The 14,133-nt window shown below is 40.1% G+C and overlaps 1 long non-coding RNA gene across 2 annotated transcripts in view; it reads right to left on the minus strand.

The window, feature by feature from the left end:
* LOC105466523 (uncharacterized) overlaps positions 1–14,133 on the minus strand; it is a 33,210-nt gene that overhangs the window by 15,331 nt on the left and 3,746 nt on the right. For both annotated transcript variants that reach the window (XR_011620701.1, XR_011620702.1), the window contains one exon: positions 10,852–10,942. This is a non-coding gene — a long non-coding RNA (uncharacterized lncRNA). The remainder of the gene's footprint in view (positions 1–10,851; positions 10,943–14,133) is intronic.

Raw genomic sequence — 14,133 nt, forward strand, 5'->3', positions numbered from 1 at the left:
GACTTCATAAAGGCATGCCACCTTTTTGATCTATGTACTCAGCTAGTCAACGAAACCATCCACCACACATTCATGTAGCTGAGAGGCCTCTGCAGGGTCTGTTTAAATCCCAGGGTCTGCACCCCTGCCGTACAATGGAGTCATTACGGCTGTCAGCCTGATAACCTTGAAAACCTGCCCATACATTTTCTACACACTGTACTAATCACAGCAGAGGGGAAAACGGTGTTCCTACTTCGGCATTAGCAATTTGACAATTTTAAGTGGAAAAAATGTTTTTCGTTTTTTTCCATAGTCTTTGAAACTGATATTTTAACTAACTAACAACCCTAAAGCCTCATTCCAGAGCTACTGTTTCTCTCATGTAGTTTTAATTTTTCCTCCCTTTGGTGAAACGACCTTGGACTACTGTGCTAAAGAGTAAATGGCTGATTTGATATTTACATCCAAGGTCCTGTTCAGTAAATTTCAGTGAAAGAAATATAAACAAGGTAAAAGTGCATTTTTGCATAAGTGCTTCCTTCTGAGAGTCAGTGGAAAAGAATGTGCCAGTCTTGACAGTGATTATGTCCCTTGCTCCTTTTATTTAATATTTAATTTTTACAGAAATGTCACAGGTGAATACAACTCTCTCCAGCATAAGGTTTTTATTTTGGGAAGTAATTCAGAGTTCAAAGCTTCCAACTGTGACAGAATGGTCATCATTGTAATACCAAATATCTCTGTCTAATACTTGCTTACAAAAAGAAGCTCCATGGGCCAAATGAGGAACAGTAGTTTAGTGCAGATGCTTGCCCTAGTTTAAGCATGTTTGGTATTCCATTCCTAGTAATGATGTTTATTTGCACTATGCATTATAATTTACAAAAGGTTGACATATCCATTTCTCATTGCTACAGAATTGGCTGGAATTTCTGAATCATTCCAAAAGGCCTCTACTTGAGAACATGTTCATTATTACTCCTGCTAAAACTGCACATCTTAGGACATTGTTATTGCTTCTAGCTCAAATAATAGGAAGAGGAGATATGCTTAGGTAGAAGAATTGAAGAAATATGCTACACTTAACAAAGACTTCATCAAGACTCTAGTGAACACCAGTGATTGCTTTTTACGGAAAAGCTGTGTCCTAGGATTTACCTTGACCTGCTGAACACAGAGGGATTTTTCACTCCTTGTTTGCCAGGGAAAGCAGCACCACTATTTCCTGCAGTCATTCAGGGAAAGAATAGAAGAGCTCTGCTCTCCTGCAATGAATCCGCCATGTAAAAACTAGGGAGGTTCAACCTATCAATCAACTTACATCATTCCTCTCTTAAGGACACTTCAATGTCTTTATGAGTTCAATGCCCATAGAGTAAATTCCAGAGTTTTCTATAGTCCACAGGGCTCTAAATGATTCCATGCTTGCTTGCCTCCTTTGTAGTTTTTTGCCATTCTGACATTACCCACTTCATGCCATCCAGACTATTTTGTCACTGTTGCTGTTGCTCCAGGTCACATCAGGCTTACCCTTGCTTTTTCTACGACTGAGATTGTCCTCCCAGATACTTAGACGGGTGGTTCAGTTCCATGTTTTACATTTCACTTCTGATGCCAGTTCCTCCAACAGCTCCTCATGCCTCAGAATCACTCCCTGTGCCTCCTGTCAATCACTCCCCATCTCTTGACCTTGTTTTATTTCTTCATAGCACCTAACACTGCCTGTAATTACCTTATCTATTTATTTATCTAATTTCTTTGTTCCTTCACTAGAATGTAAATTTCACAAGAGAAGCGACTGTGTCTGTCCTATGCATTGCTGGGTCTCCTAAGTCTAAAACAGGGTCTAGTCCCAGAGTAGGTGTGTACTTAAAACACGTTGATGAAAAAAATAAAAAACAAAAAACATTTCTTCTAAATGCTTTTCTTGAGGAGGAAAAAATGGAAACTGTTGAAATGATTCAAGCTAACTGTTGAAAATTAGAACTGTAAAGATTCATCCATCTTCTGAAACCCTTTCAGAATTCTTTTGAGACATTCTTTGGCATCCCCGAGTCTTTTAAAAATATTTCATGCATTGCCTTTAATAATGCAATGTGTGTCTGTTGGAAAGCTGGTCTGGACCATGGTTGCCAGCATTGACTGATAACCACCTGCAGTGAACAGCTCCCCTGGCATCCATCCAAGGAGCAGACAGCAACAGGAACCAATTCAGCTTTCAGGATACTGGTCATGGAGAAAAGGGGTCAGTTGGGGGGCTCTTCTTGAGCAATCTGTGCCAAGACAGACAACCGGAGAGGGAAGGGGGTTCCAGGACACTCAGTGCAGAAAGTCCTCTTGCAGAGGCTCAACGTGCTGTCAGATTCTACTGGCCAGTTGGGTTTTCTCATCTTTATTTTCTGTGGATATTACCATCTCTTGGGTCTTCAGTCAGTGACGACTGTCTCTGCTCTTTTTGGACCATTGATCTACACAAGTACTTATGTTTAGACACAAAATAGAGAAAAATCACAATTGCTTAGTTCACATAGAATTTTAATATTTCCTCATAAGGCTCAGAAAGATAATCCTAATATCCGATATAGCAAATATTCCTCATAAAGCATTAGAAAATAATTAATGATAGCCCATTTCAGTTTGATAACTGACCAGAATGTCCAGTTAGAAAGAACAGCTGAAGTTTGGAAAAGGACTGAGGCTAGATATGAGTCGGCAGTCTATATTTTCTACTGGCCAAAGGCAGTTCATCCTACTTACAGTTTAGTGTTGGTCTCTGTGAGGCTTTACTCTGTTCAGTCTCTTGCCTCAGTATCCATTTGCGTCTTCTCTTCTTTTTGCCACCTAAATGTTGACCGTACCTGGGATTCAGTAGTCGCCCTGTTCTTTTTCTTGGTTTGCTCTTCCTCTTACTAGTGAAGAGCACAGCTTTTTTTTTTTTTTTTTTTTTTTGATTTGCACATCTTCAAATCACCTCTGGAGTTGGATTCACATCTATGTCTTCTGCCCTGAGTTTCAACCTTGTCTTCTATACATTTTTCTACACTTTAGTATTCATCATTTATTCTGCAAAATCAACTGCCTGTTCTATTAGTTTTTCTTATAATCTCAAATACAATAAGCTCATTTTTGCATGAGATCAGTTCTCTAAACTTCAAGGTTTATATGAATGAAGAGACTGTCTAGCAGTCCTGCCTACCCTACCACAGCCCTAACAATGCCTAGTTTGCGAACTTATCAATAGCTACATTTGTTTACAACACTTTGCAGCTTAAAAAATAAGTTAATAGCTGCCATGCTCAAATAAAAAGACACGGTTTCTACAAATGAGTGAGCTACAGAAATGGTTTGATGATAAAACATTCTTCTCACTTTTAATAAAATTTCAATTTATTATTATTTCGAGATGGAGTCTCTCTCTGTTGCCCAGGCTGGAGTGCAGTGGTGCGATCTCAGCTCACTGCAACCTCCCCCTCCAGGGTTCCAACAATTCTACTGCCTCAGCCTCTGAAGTAGTGGTGTGTCCGGAACTGGTGGGTTCTTGATGGGTTCTTGATCTCGCTGACTTCCAAGAATGAAGCAGAGGACTCTCAGGGTGAGTGTTACAGTTCTTAAAGACGGTGTGTCCTGAGTTTGCTCCTTCAGATGTGTTTGCACTTTCTTTCTTCTGGTGGGTTGGTGGTCTGCCGACTTCAGGAGCGAAGCTGCAGACCTCAGTATTACAATTCTTAAAGGCAGCGCTTCTGGACTTGTTCGTTCTTCCTGGTAGGTTTGTGGTCTAGCTGGCTTCAGAAGGCAAGCTGCAGACCTTCCTGGGGAGGATTACAGCTCATAAGGAGTGAGCGCCAACAAGATTTATCCTAAAGAGCAAAAGAGCAAAGCTTCCACCGACCTAAGGCATATCCCAGCGTGTTGCCTCTGTGGACTCGAGCAGCCTGCTTTTATTCTTATGTGGCCCCACCCACATCCTGCTGATTGGTCCATTTTACAGAGAGCCGATTGGTCCATTTTGACAGAGTGCTGATTGGTGTGGTTGCAATCCCTGAGCCAACACAGTGCTGATTGGTGCATTTACAATCCTCTAGCTAGACACAAAAGTTCTCCAAGTCGCCACCACACTGAGGAGCCCAGCTGACTTCACCTAGTGGATCCCACGCCAGGGCCCAGGGTAGTGGGCAGAGTTGCTTGCTAGTCCCTCCCCCATGCCTGCATTTCTCAGCCCTGCCCCGCCCCATACTTCTCAGCCCTTGGGTGGGATCCTGCCCTGAGGGCGCCCATCAGGGAGGCTCGGGCCATGTGGGAGCCCACTGCAGGGTTACTTGGGTATGGCAGGCTGCAGGTCCAGAGCCCTGCCGCATGGGGAGGCAGCTGAGGCCCAGTGAGAGTTCGAGCATGGGGCAGGGGGGCTGGCAGTGCTGGGGGACCCTGCTTGCAATCTCAGCAGCTGCTGGCCTGGGTGCTAAGCCCCTCACTGCCTGGGGCCAGCTGCGCAAGCCAGCCACTCTGAGTGCAGAGCCACCGAGCCCAGCCCACCCGGAACTCGAGCTGGACTGTGAGCCCCGCCAGCAGCCCCGGTTCCCGCCAGCACCTCTCCCTCCACACCTCCCAGCAAGGAGAGGGAGCCAACTCCAGCTTCGGCCAGTCCAGAGAGGGGCTCCCACAGTGCAGTGGTGGGTGAAAGGCTCCTCAAGCGCCCCAGAGTGGATGCCCAGGCCGAGGAGGCCTGGACAGCCAGCAAGGGCTGCCAGCGTGCTGTCACCTCTCAGTGGGATTACAGGCATGCACCACTACTCTGGTTAATTTTTGTGTTTTTAATGCAGACAGGGTTTCACCATGTTGGCCAGGCTATTCTCAAACTCCTGGTCTCAGGTGATCCACCCTCCTCGGCCTCCCAAGGTGCTAGGATTACAGGCATGAGTCACAATGCCCAGCCAAAATTTCAATTTATTATTTAAATAAAATAAGAAATTTTTATTTTTAAGGGTGATATCAAACAGTTTCAGGTTTTAGCAAACATATATTATTCACACAAACAAATGGATGCAGACACACACTTTTACCCACCAGAACAAATAGTCCACTGTTACCAAAATTTACTGTTGCTCTACAATGTGTTACCCTCAGCAAGTTTCTTTCTTGTCTTTCCTCCTCCCCTTTCTTGTTTTCTTTTTTCTTTCTTTCCCTTGTCAATAAACCTAGAATTTGCTCAGATCTGTTTACATAACTAGTCATTTTAAATTATTGATTTAAGTGGCATTTTGATCAAGTCATCTGAACATGACTAATTTGGGAATTTAGGCCTTAAACATTATAATTTCCAGATAATTTTTTAAACTTTTTTTTTCCACTAAAATGTGTCCTTTAAGAACATAAAAACTCAAGATTTTAAGAACACAGTGCAAACCTATTTTTCTGCTTTTTCCCTTGATTTATGAACTCAATTAGTCCAAACTATAAATAACCCCATTTAATAATTTTTATTATAAAAGTCATAAATTCATGAATCTGATAAAAATTCTTGACTAATGTGAAAGATCACCATTTAAACTGTGCTGTATCCAAGTTATTTCAACTTTATGTGAAGTTACCTAGCTATTAGTTTATATAACATTTCTGGTTTGGGATATCTACCTTGTAAAAATTCTTCGAATAAATGAAAACAATTCTTATCTTCTTTCTAGCATAACATTATTCAACTCTCAACATTACTCTGGTCAACTCTTGTTGTTTAATGTGAATTTAATGGATGACAAACTTGGCAGAAGTGTCTCTCCCAAGGTGTCAAACTCAGTCTTACTAGCCTGTCACGGAACTTGAGGAGACTAAACAGAGGGGTCATCTCCCATGCCACATTGTCTTATAGCTTCTGAGGATGCATTGACCTGATGCCTCTGCTTCACTTTTCACTCATGCTACTTCTATCCATTTCAGCATCAACCAGTTCCTAGATTTTTTGATTTAATACTTCAGTAAACATTCAAAACAAAAATTAGGATGTCAAACAGGTTTTCCGATTTTTAATTTTTAAAGTCAGAATACTAAAATTTACATTAAATACCTCTCACTTAATATCACAAAATATCTATTATCTATCTTTATTTATCTAATTTTACTATTGACCAAAAGACAATTGTTTTTTCCAGGGAGAGGGGAACATATTGGCTCCCTTTTACATTTGTTATTTTTGTTTTCTTTCACACTAGTTTTTTCTTGTTTATCCTTTTTCTACCAAACAATGCCTTGTTTTTACCCTTCCATGAGAAACTTTTCCTGTCTTACCAGTTTGCAGACTCCCTCCCATGGTGCCTCTCATAGCTGCAGTTAAACAGCTTTCATAAATAAACAACCCCAACTGAAACTCACTTGTTACTGTTTAAGTGAGAAAATCTTGGTACTTTTGGAACATATAACATAGCCAAAATTAACATAAAGTAGGTAACACAGAAGACTGGTAGAATGCAATGTTCCAGGAATATGCATTTTGGGAGATTGCAATGTCATTGTCTATATATTCAGAATATGCTCTATATTCAGATGAATATAAATGAAAGTTTTAGTCAGTCGAATTTTTGTTAGTCCATGTTTAAAAAGACCAGGGTATCAAGATTTGGGGAGTTGTTATTTAAGCAGACTAGCAAATTCAGTTGGCCAAATATTCAGTAACTTCAAACTTTCTCCAGTTGCACTGAGATTACCTGTGCTGGAGAAACATCAACACTTTTATCTATTCTTCAAAGCTGCAGAATTCCAGGAAAAGTTTAAATGTTTATCATAATATTATTCACCAAACTAATACTATAAACTTCTATACTTACTTCTCTGCCTTTGTAGCACTTGAGTTAGCTTTCAGCAAACCGTGCTACAATGATATAGAGTTATTTACATCTGCCTAGGCCTATCAAAAGAGCCTCAGATATCTTGTTCAGTTTGATAGATAGAAAAGTCTTAATCTCAGCATTCCAAAATTATTATTGTGCACACATCACCCCAGGGCATGTTACTATATGCTGCTAACAAAACGGTAAATAAGGTAGTTAAGAGGCTGTATTGGTCAAGTTTCTATTTTGGAGAGGGAGATATGCACCACAAGAGGAAAAAAACAGAAGAAAATAAATAGAATAGTTGCGAATTGCAGTGAGTTGTTGGAATCAAATAGATAGGTAGGCCTGTTTTCTGTCTGTCGGTCACAGACAGCCTCTTTGCAGTGTGGACATGTGAGCAGAGAGCTGATGGATGAGAAGCAGCCAGACAGGCTGCCTTCAGGGGAAGAAGCCGGAGGTGGAGAGGTGTTGATGACAGAAAGGGGTGGGGACTGGCCTGCGAGATGGTAAATGCAGAGGAGCACAGAGAGAAAGAAGGCTGCGTGCCACAGAAGGTAGGAGCACTCACTGAACAGAGGCTTTTAGGCCAGGAGCGTCTCCATTGAAGACCTTGGCTCATGTCACCGGGTTTATGACTCAGAAATAGCTTCCAGAGCATTTGCTATGTTGAATGCCTTTGTGAACACGGAATGGATAGAAGAGACATTTAAGAACCAGAAGAGTGTTTTCAGGCGGCAGTTCAATGCCTTCTGTCCTCAAGGGTCACAAGTGAGCTGTCAATGTGGGCTCTTTCCATGAGGTTTAGTTTACAAGAATCTGCAAACCACAGCTGAAACCCTGTGCAATGATCAAGCACAACCCAGACACTTGAATTTCTGTTATGAAGCCCTCATGGTTTATTTAAATAGTGCACACTGGTTTCTTTAACCACAAAAACACAAACTGTTCTAGGGCTTTAGAATTGTACATTTCTTAAGGGTATTATTTAAAGAAAAAATATATAATGAACAGTGTTTGAACACAAGAGTTTCTATAAAGGTAAGACAAGTTTTGATGTTTGTTCTCCTTCCTCCCTGCCTTCCTCTTTTTTTCTTTCCCTTTTTTCTTTCTTTCTTTCTTTCTTTCTTTCTTTCTTTCTTTCTTTCTTTCTTTCTTTCTTTCTTTCTTTCTTTCTCTTTCTTTCTGTAAAATATACTTATTATCTATTTATAGTCAATAAACACGTTTTAACATTTTAGTAAAACATCATCAAACAGCAAATGAGCAAAATACAGTTGTAGAATAAAATATCTCCTTTATTTAAATATATATCCCCAAAATATAACAAATGTGGAATATTTTCCCTGCCCTGCTTTTCTCCTTCTCTACTACTGGTGGCGCTCCTGAGCTACCACACGATGCGTGCATTGCCAGGCCGCGGCTCCCCTGGGGCATGCTGCATGTGTGCGCTGAATCGTGGTTTAAGTTTGGCATTCTAAGAGAATAGCTGAGACTGGATTTAACCAACTAGTGTTTATGTCACAATGTCCAGGGGAGTGAGGCTGTGGTTGATAGGAAATGTGTTTATTGATATTGTCAAGAATCTGGCCAGAAACCCTATCATTACAGATCACCAGACAATGAACCCTCACACAGAATGTTGTTCTAACTTTGTAATCATAAAGGAAAAGGAATCCACTTAGCGTTTTAAATTTTAGGTTTGGAAACTTCTTAGACATTTCTTTGAGCTCTCAAATCCAATATCTTTGGTAAGAAGCTAGAAGTATCACAAAAACTAGCTTTTGAATGACTTAGTTTTTTCCCCAACTCCATTTATTTTTTAAAAAATCTTGAAATATCCACATATTATTTTCCCTTTTCTCTTTTTTCCACCATTCAGTGATTTAAGAACATACATTTGATTCAAAACATGTTTGCATTTTACACTGACATTGTAACTAAAGAAGAGATTGGCTATTTCATTTAAAGTCAAGTATCTCTGCTGTGTTCAGGTGTAATTGTCACAGGTAAAGTGTGTGCCATAACGAGGGCCACTAGCTGTTCAACAGAACCAGGGAAAGAGGCAAACACATTCTGTGACCCAAATGGCAAATCCCTAAGGACAGATTGCTGATGAGTTAAAATGGCATTAAAAATGGACCCAAGAAATTGAACCAAGGAATAGTTTCTGTGAGATAGACCTAAATCAGGAAATTCAGGTGATTATAGAAAACCCAGGATGTCTGAGCACTGATGCTACTGGGTGTTCACCTGCTTCATCATGTTTTCTCTCTTGGTTTCTCTCAGTTTCTTCCTTTCTTGGTTTTTCTCTCTCTTATTCAGTCACTAACAAGTTCTCACACAATCTATGTAAGATGATGTTCTCCAAAATTCTGTGTTGCCTTCCGGGTAATGTTCTACTTTTCTATTTTCAAAGTTCCACGTCTCCTAATACAGCAGGTTTAGGAAGTGAATATTTGCCTTCTCCATTGCTTAAATGTCCACTCACTTTTTCATCAGCTATTGCCTTACATAAACTGTTCTCTACTGTTCTCCCCTGCTAGCCAATGCCTATAGGCTGTTTGTGCATTGTGTTTTTTCTTATTATACAATCATATTTAGTGTCACATTCAAGGATCTTGGGTGGTTCTAGTTAATCAGCCTTCCCCCAGGGGCGACTTCTCCCCTGCAGCTTGATTCTTGTCGTAGATGAGCCTTAGACTCTGTCTGATGCTTAAGCACTTTTCTTACAAGAGGGTTAGTGGGAGCCTGCTGTGGCATGGGCCAGACAGTCAGGGTCAGATGATTGACTGGCCAGGGGGACTTCCAGCCAGAGACCATTTTCAGTATTTGGGGGACTTCTCCTCCTTCTTCTACCCGTATTCAATCCTCCTTCTTCTTCTACCTGTATTCAATTCAGGTCAGCTACCAGGCGTTTCTTTTGTAAAGAGAGTTTAAGCCATTCTTTAAGGGTAAACTTTGTTTCAAGGCTTATGAAATTGGCATCTGTGCTGAGGTGGCCTTGTCTCTAGAACAACCAGGGTTTTAGGTCCCCTTGTCCTAGAGTTCTGGTAATCCCTGGGCCAGAAGTGGAAATCCCCAAGCCAGGTGACATTAAATTGCTAAGTGATACATAGTGCAGGCACTGTGAGACGTCCAGGTGGCCTCATGGCTGTCATTAGTCTTATAACCACGATATGTCGCTTATAGTAGACTACACATAGTCATAACACTTTGTCACACTCATTGTGCTTACTTCTTTGTCAAATTTTCTATATTGCTTTCTATTGAATTAGTGCCTAAGGGCAGGGACCATATTTAGTGTGCTTACTGTTGTATCCGTGGTGATACCTAGTACAGTGCCTGGCCCATCGAAGGTATGAATCAGTCTTTGTTTAATTTAAATCTCGATGAATTAATTGCAGAAAATTCAACAGAACACATGTGTGAGGCTCTTCTGAGAGCAGGGGTCCATGCAACTGCACAGGCTGCATACTCGCGATCCTCACTACTTCTAATAACCTCAAAGTGTTTGCAGCAAAGCTCTCCTCCCTGAAAAATTTCAAGTATTTCTTCTCAGCAACATAAAAACAAATCTACTAAAACAACAGGAGGTTTGCCAAATATGTTACTACTTTTCTTTGCTTTTTGGGCTCTCAATAGAGTCCACAAATATTGCCCGTTCATTTGTAGAAATGAAACTTCAGAGAATCACCTTCTATAATGGCTACTTCTAAACTTGACATAATGTGTTTTTAGTTTGATTATTAATGACTTTCCCTGTCTCACTTTTGAAGTTCAGCATTGTCGGTCACTGTGGCATCATTTCTAAATGGAACGTTGGATGTTGAATCTTCTGAGGTGTTTGGTTGTGCCATGTCACTGATTATCTAGAAACATAATGTTCTTGTGAGATAGATTTTCAGAAAACTAAAGCAATCATATAATAGATATTCAATAATAAGCAAAAACGGAGAGTAAAAGATCATATGGTTTACATGAAATGATGTCCTAATGTATACATTGTTCTTTAAGCTTGGAAAAAAACAAAACAAAACAAAACAAAACAAACCTGCTCTCCTTTTCCCTCACTTTTTTAAAAGAAGTATTTAGAGTCCAGCCACGTCGTCTTCTGGCAGCTCAGTCACAAAATGTCCTCATTCCTAAGGACAGAAAATCAGTTCCATGAAATGGTGACAAATGAAACAGGATTCTTAATGTTGATCCCATGCCCTTTTTAGAATGTAGCAAACCGCTTTAATCTGATGGCAGCCTCAGCAATTCCAGGTACATTCTCTTTAATACAGGTGTTTTCCTTAATTCCAATAACCACACTTATGTAATCCAAACACTTGCAGCCCTATTAAGATGACATTCTATAAATTTAAAATGCCTGTGTACGAGCAATATACAAATTTCTTATTCAATAAATGAATCTGAGCAATATCTAGAGATGCTTTAAAGTGACACACGATATAATGCGTAACTTTTTCACAATAGGACGAAGTGATAAGTTTCAGAAAGAAACCATATTCAACCCCTATGGAGACATATATATACGTTTACATTTTATTTCAATCAAACGAACCTAAGAAATGTGTGTAATGCTATTCTAAGGTCACTACGTAGGAGTGAATGAAACATTTGCGAAGCTGAATTTTTATTTATCTGGGGTAGGTCATTTACTTCTTCATGTGTCGATCTGTTTTTTTAAGCATAATTCATAGGTTTAGGGTCACACAACTTATATTAAACCATTAATTTTTCTAAAATATGTGTTTTATTTAACAAATACACAGTGCCTACTATGCATAGGCTATTCTAAACATTTTTAAAATATTAATTTGTTTACTTGTCATAACAACACCAGGATGAAGGTACTTTGATAATCCCTGTTTCATAAAGGAAGCAAAAAGGACTTAAGTAATGGGGCCCACCAGAGTGAAGAATAACTATTCTGAGCTACTGGGAGTCAGGAGGGGGTCATCTCAGCAGGGGCAGCAATGGCCAGAAAGAACAAGGGGAGGGGCCTCTGGGTGCTTGCCCCCTTTTTATCTGAATGTCTGTGCTCAAAATATGCTGAGCTGTACACTTAAGGCCGGGGTACTTTTCTCCAAGTGTATTAGCATATGTATTTATATATGCATATTATTTTTAATACGATGTTGGAAAGAAAAAAAGGTCAAATGTCTTGTTCAAGGTCAGACAACATGTAAACGGCAAGGCCAGGATTTGAACCAGGCTTGTCTAGGTTCTTAATTACCATGGTGGTAGAATGCTTTCTTGAGGTGCCGGTTTTTTTTTTCTGCTCTTTGAATTTTCTCTCCCAGGTCTTTCCCATTCTGCCTTCTAGGCAGCAAGACCCTGACTATTTTCCTGCTTCAGGGATCTTTGCTCCCCTGAATCAAAACTTCAGGAAACAACAGCTGTTTATGCTATTTTCCCCTTTATGTAAAAGTGTAAAGCCATCGATGAGAAGAGAGACAGAAAATCTCCCTTCTATAGAACATTCAGCATGATGTTGGCTGTGAGACTGTCATAAATGGCTCTTAATATTTTGGGGTGTGTTCCTTTGATGCCTCTTCTGTTGAAGATTTTATCATTAAGGGGTGTTGGATTTTATCAAAAGCTTTTCTCTGCATCTACTGAGATGATCCTATGGCTTGTATCTCACTATAGAGAAGGAAGATAGAAAACAGTGTCTCTGAATGCGGCAGAAAAGTAGAGATTTTCCCCTATACTGATGAAGGGATGACAAGGGATGATGACCTTTAGGATGTGGAGATGGGTCCTTATAAAGTGTAGTTCCCACACAACACTGACACTGAGGTCCCATGAAGTTCCCACACAACACTGACACTGAGGTCCCATGAAGTTCCCACACAACACTGACACTGAGGTCCCATGAAGTTCCCACACTTTAGAAGGACCCGTCTCCACATTGTAAGGGTCTGTCAATGGGGATGGCAATGGGTGAAACAAAGGTTGCTGGACCCATGACATTCACAGCCCTGACATTCACAGCCTTTGCACAGATCCCTGGGGTAAAAAGGAACAGAGAGCCAGGGGGCTTCATGGGACCTCAATGTCACTGGCCAATGAGGATATCACCAGTGACCATAATTGGGTAAATATTAAATGAATTACATTCATTCTCCAGGCATTAAACATCTAGATTATTTGAATCAGTTTTTCCGATTCTTTGTCTTTAGTTTATTGAAGATCATTGCTTTGAATAAAACGGAGGTTAAAAAGGGGACGTATAAAAGTCTCCGAGACTACTATGAACAACTCTATGCACACAATTAGAAAATCTAGAGGAATCGCATAACTGCCTGGAAACACATCATCTCCCAAGATTGACTCAGGAAGCGTTTGAAACCCTGAATAGACCCCAGTATCAACTTCTGAAACTGAATTAGTGATAACCTATCAGCCGAAAAAGCCCTAGACAAGATGGATTTACAACCAAATTCTACTAGACACACAAAGAGGAACTGGTGCCAAGCCTACTGAAACTATTCCAAAAAATTGAGGAGGAGAGGCTTCTCCCTAACTTATTCTATCAAGCCAGCATCAGCCTGATACCCAAATCTGGCAGGGACACAATGAAAAAAGAAAACTTCAGACCAATATCCCTTATGAACATTGCCAAAATCCCCAACAAAATAATAGCAAATCGAATCCAGCAGCACGTTGAAAAGTTAATTCACCACAATCAAGTAGGCTTTATCTCAGGCTGTGAGATGCAAGGCTGGTTCAACATAAGCAAATAAATACGTGTGATTCACAACTTAAACAGAATCAAAAGCAAAAACCATAGGATCATCTCAATAGATGCAGAAAAATCTTTTGATAAAAGCCAACATCCCTTTACGATAAAAATCTTCAACAGACTAGGCATCAAAGGAACACATCTCAAAATATTAAGAGCCATTTGTGACAGTCCCACAGCCAACATCATGTGGAATGAGCAAAAGTTTGAACTATTCCCTTTGAGAACTGAAATAAGAAAAGGATGCCCACTCTCACCACTCCTATTCAGCATAGTAGTGCAAGTCCCAGGCACAGCATTCAGGCAAGAGAAAAAAGGAAAAGGCCTCCAAATAAGAAAAAACATAAACTATCTCTTTTCACTGATATGATTCTATACAATGAAAATCCGTAAGACTCTCCCAAAAGGCTCCTAGGATAAATGACTCTAGCCAAGTTTCAGGATACAAAATCAATATATGAAACTCAGTAGCATTTCTATACACCAACAAGGTCCATGCTGAGAATGAAATCAAGTGCATAATCCCACTTACAGTAGCCACAAGGAAAATGAAATACCCAGGCATACAGCTAATAAAGG

Source organism: Macaca nemestrina, chromosome 3, assembly GCF_043159975.1.
Source record: "Macaca nemestrina isolate mMacNem1 chromosome 3, mMacNem.hap1, whole genome shotgun sequence".
Classification (NCBI taxonomy): Eukaryota; Metazoa; Chordata; class Mammalia; order Primates; family Cercopithecidae; genus Macaca; species Macaca nemestrina.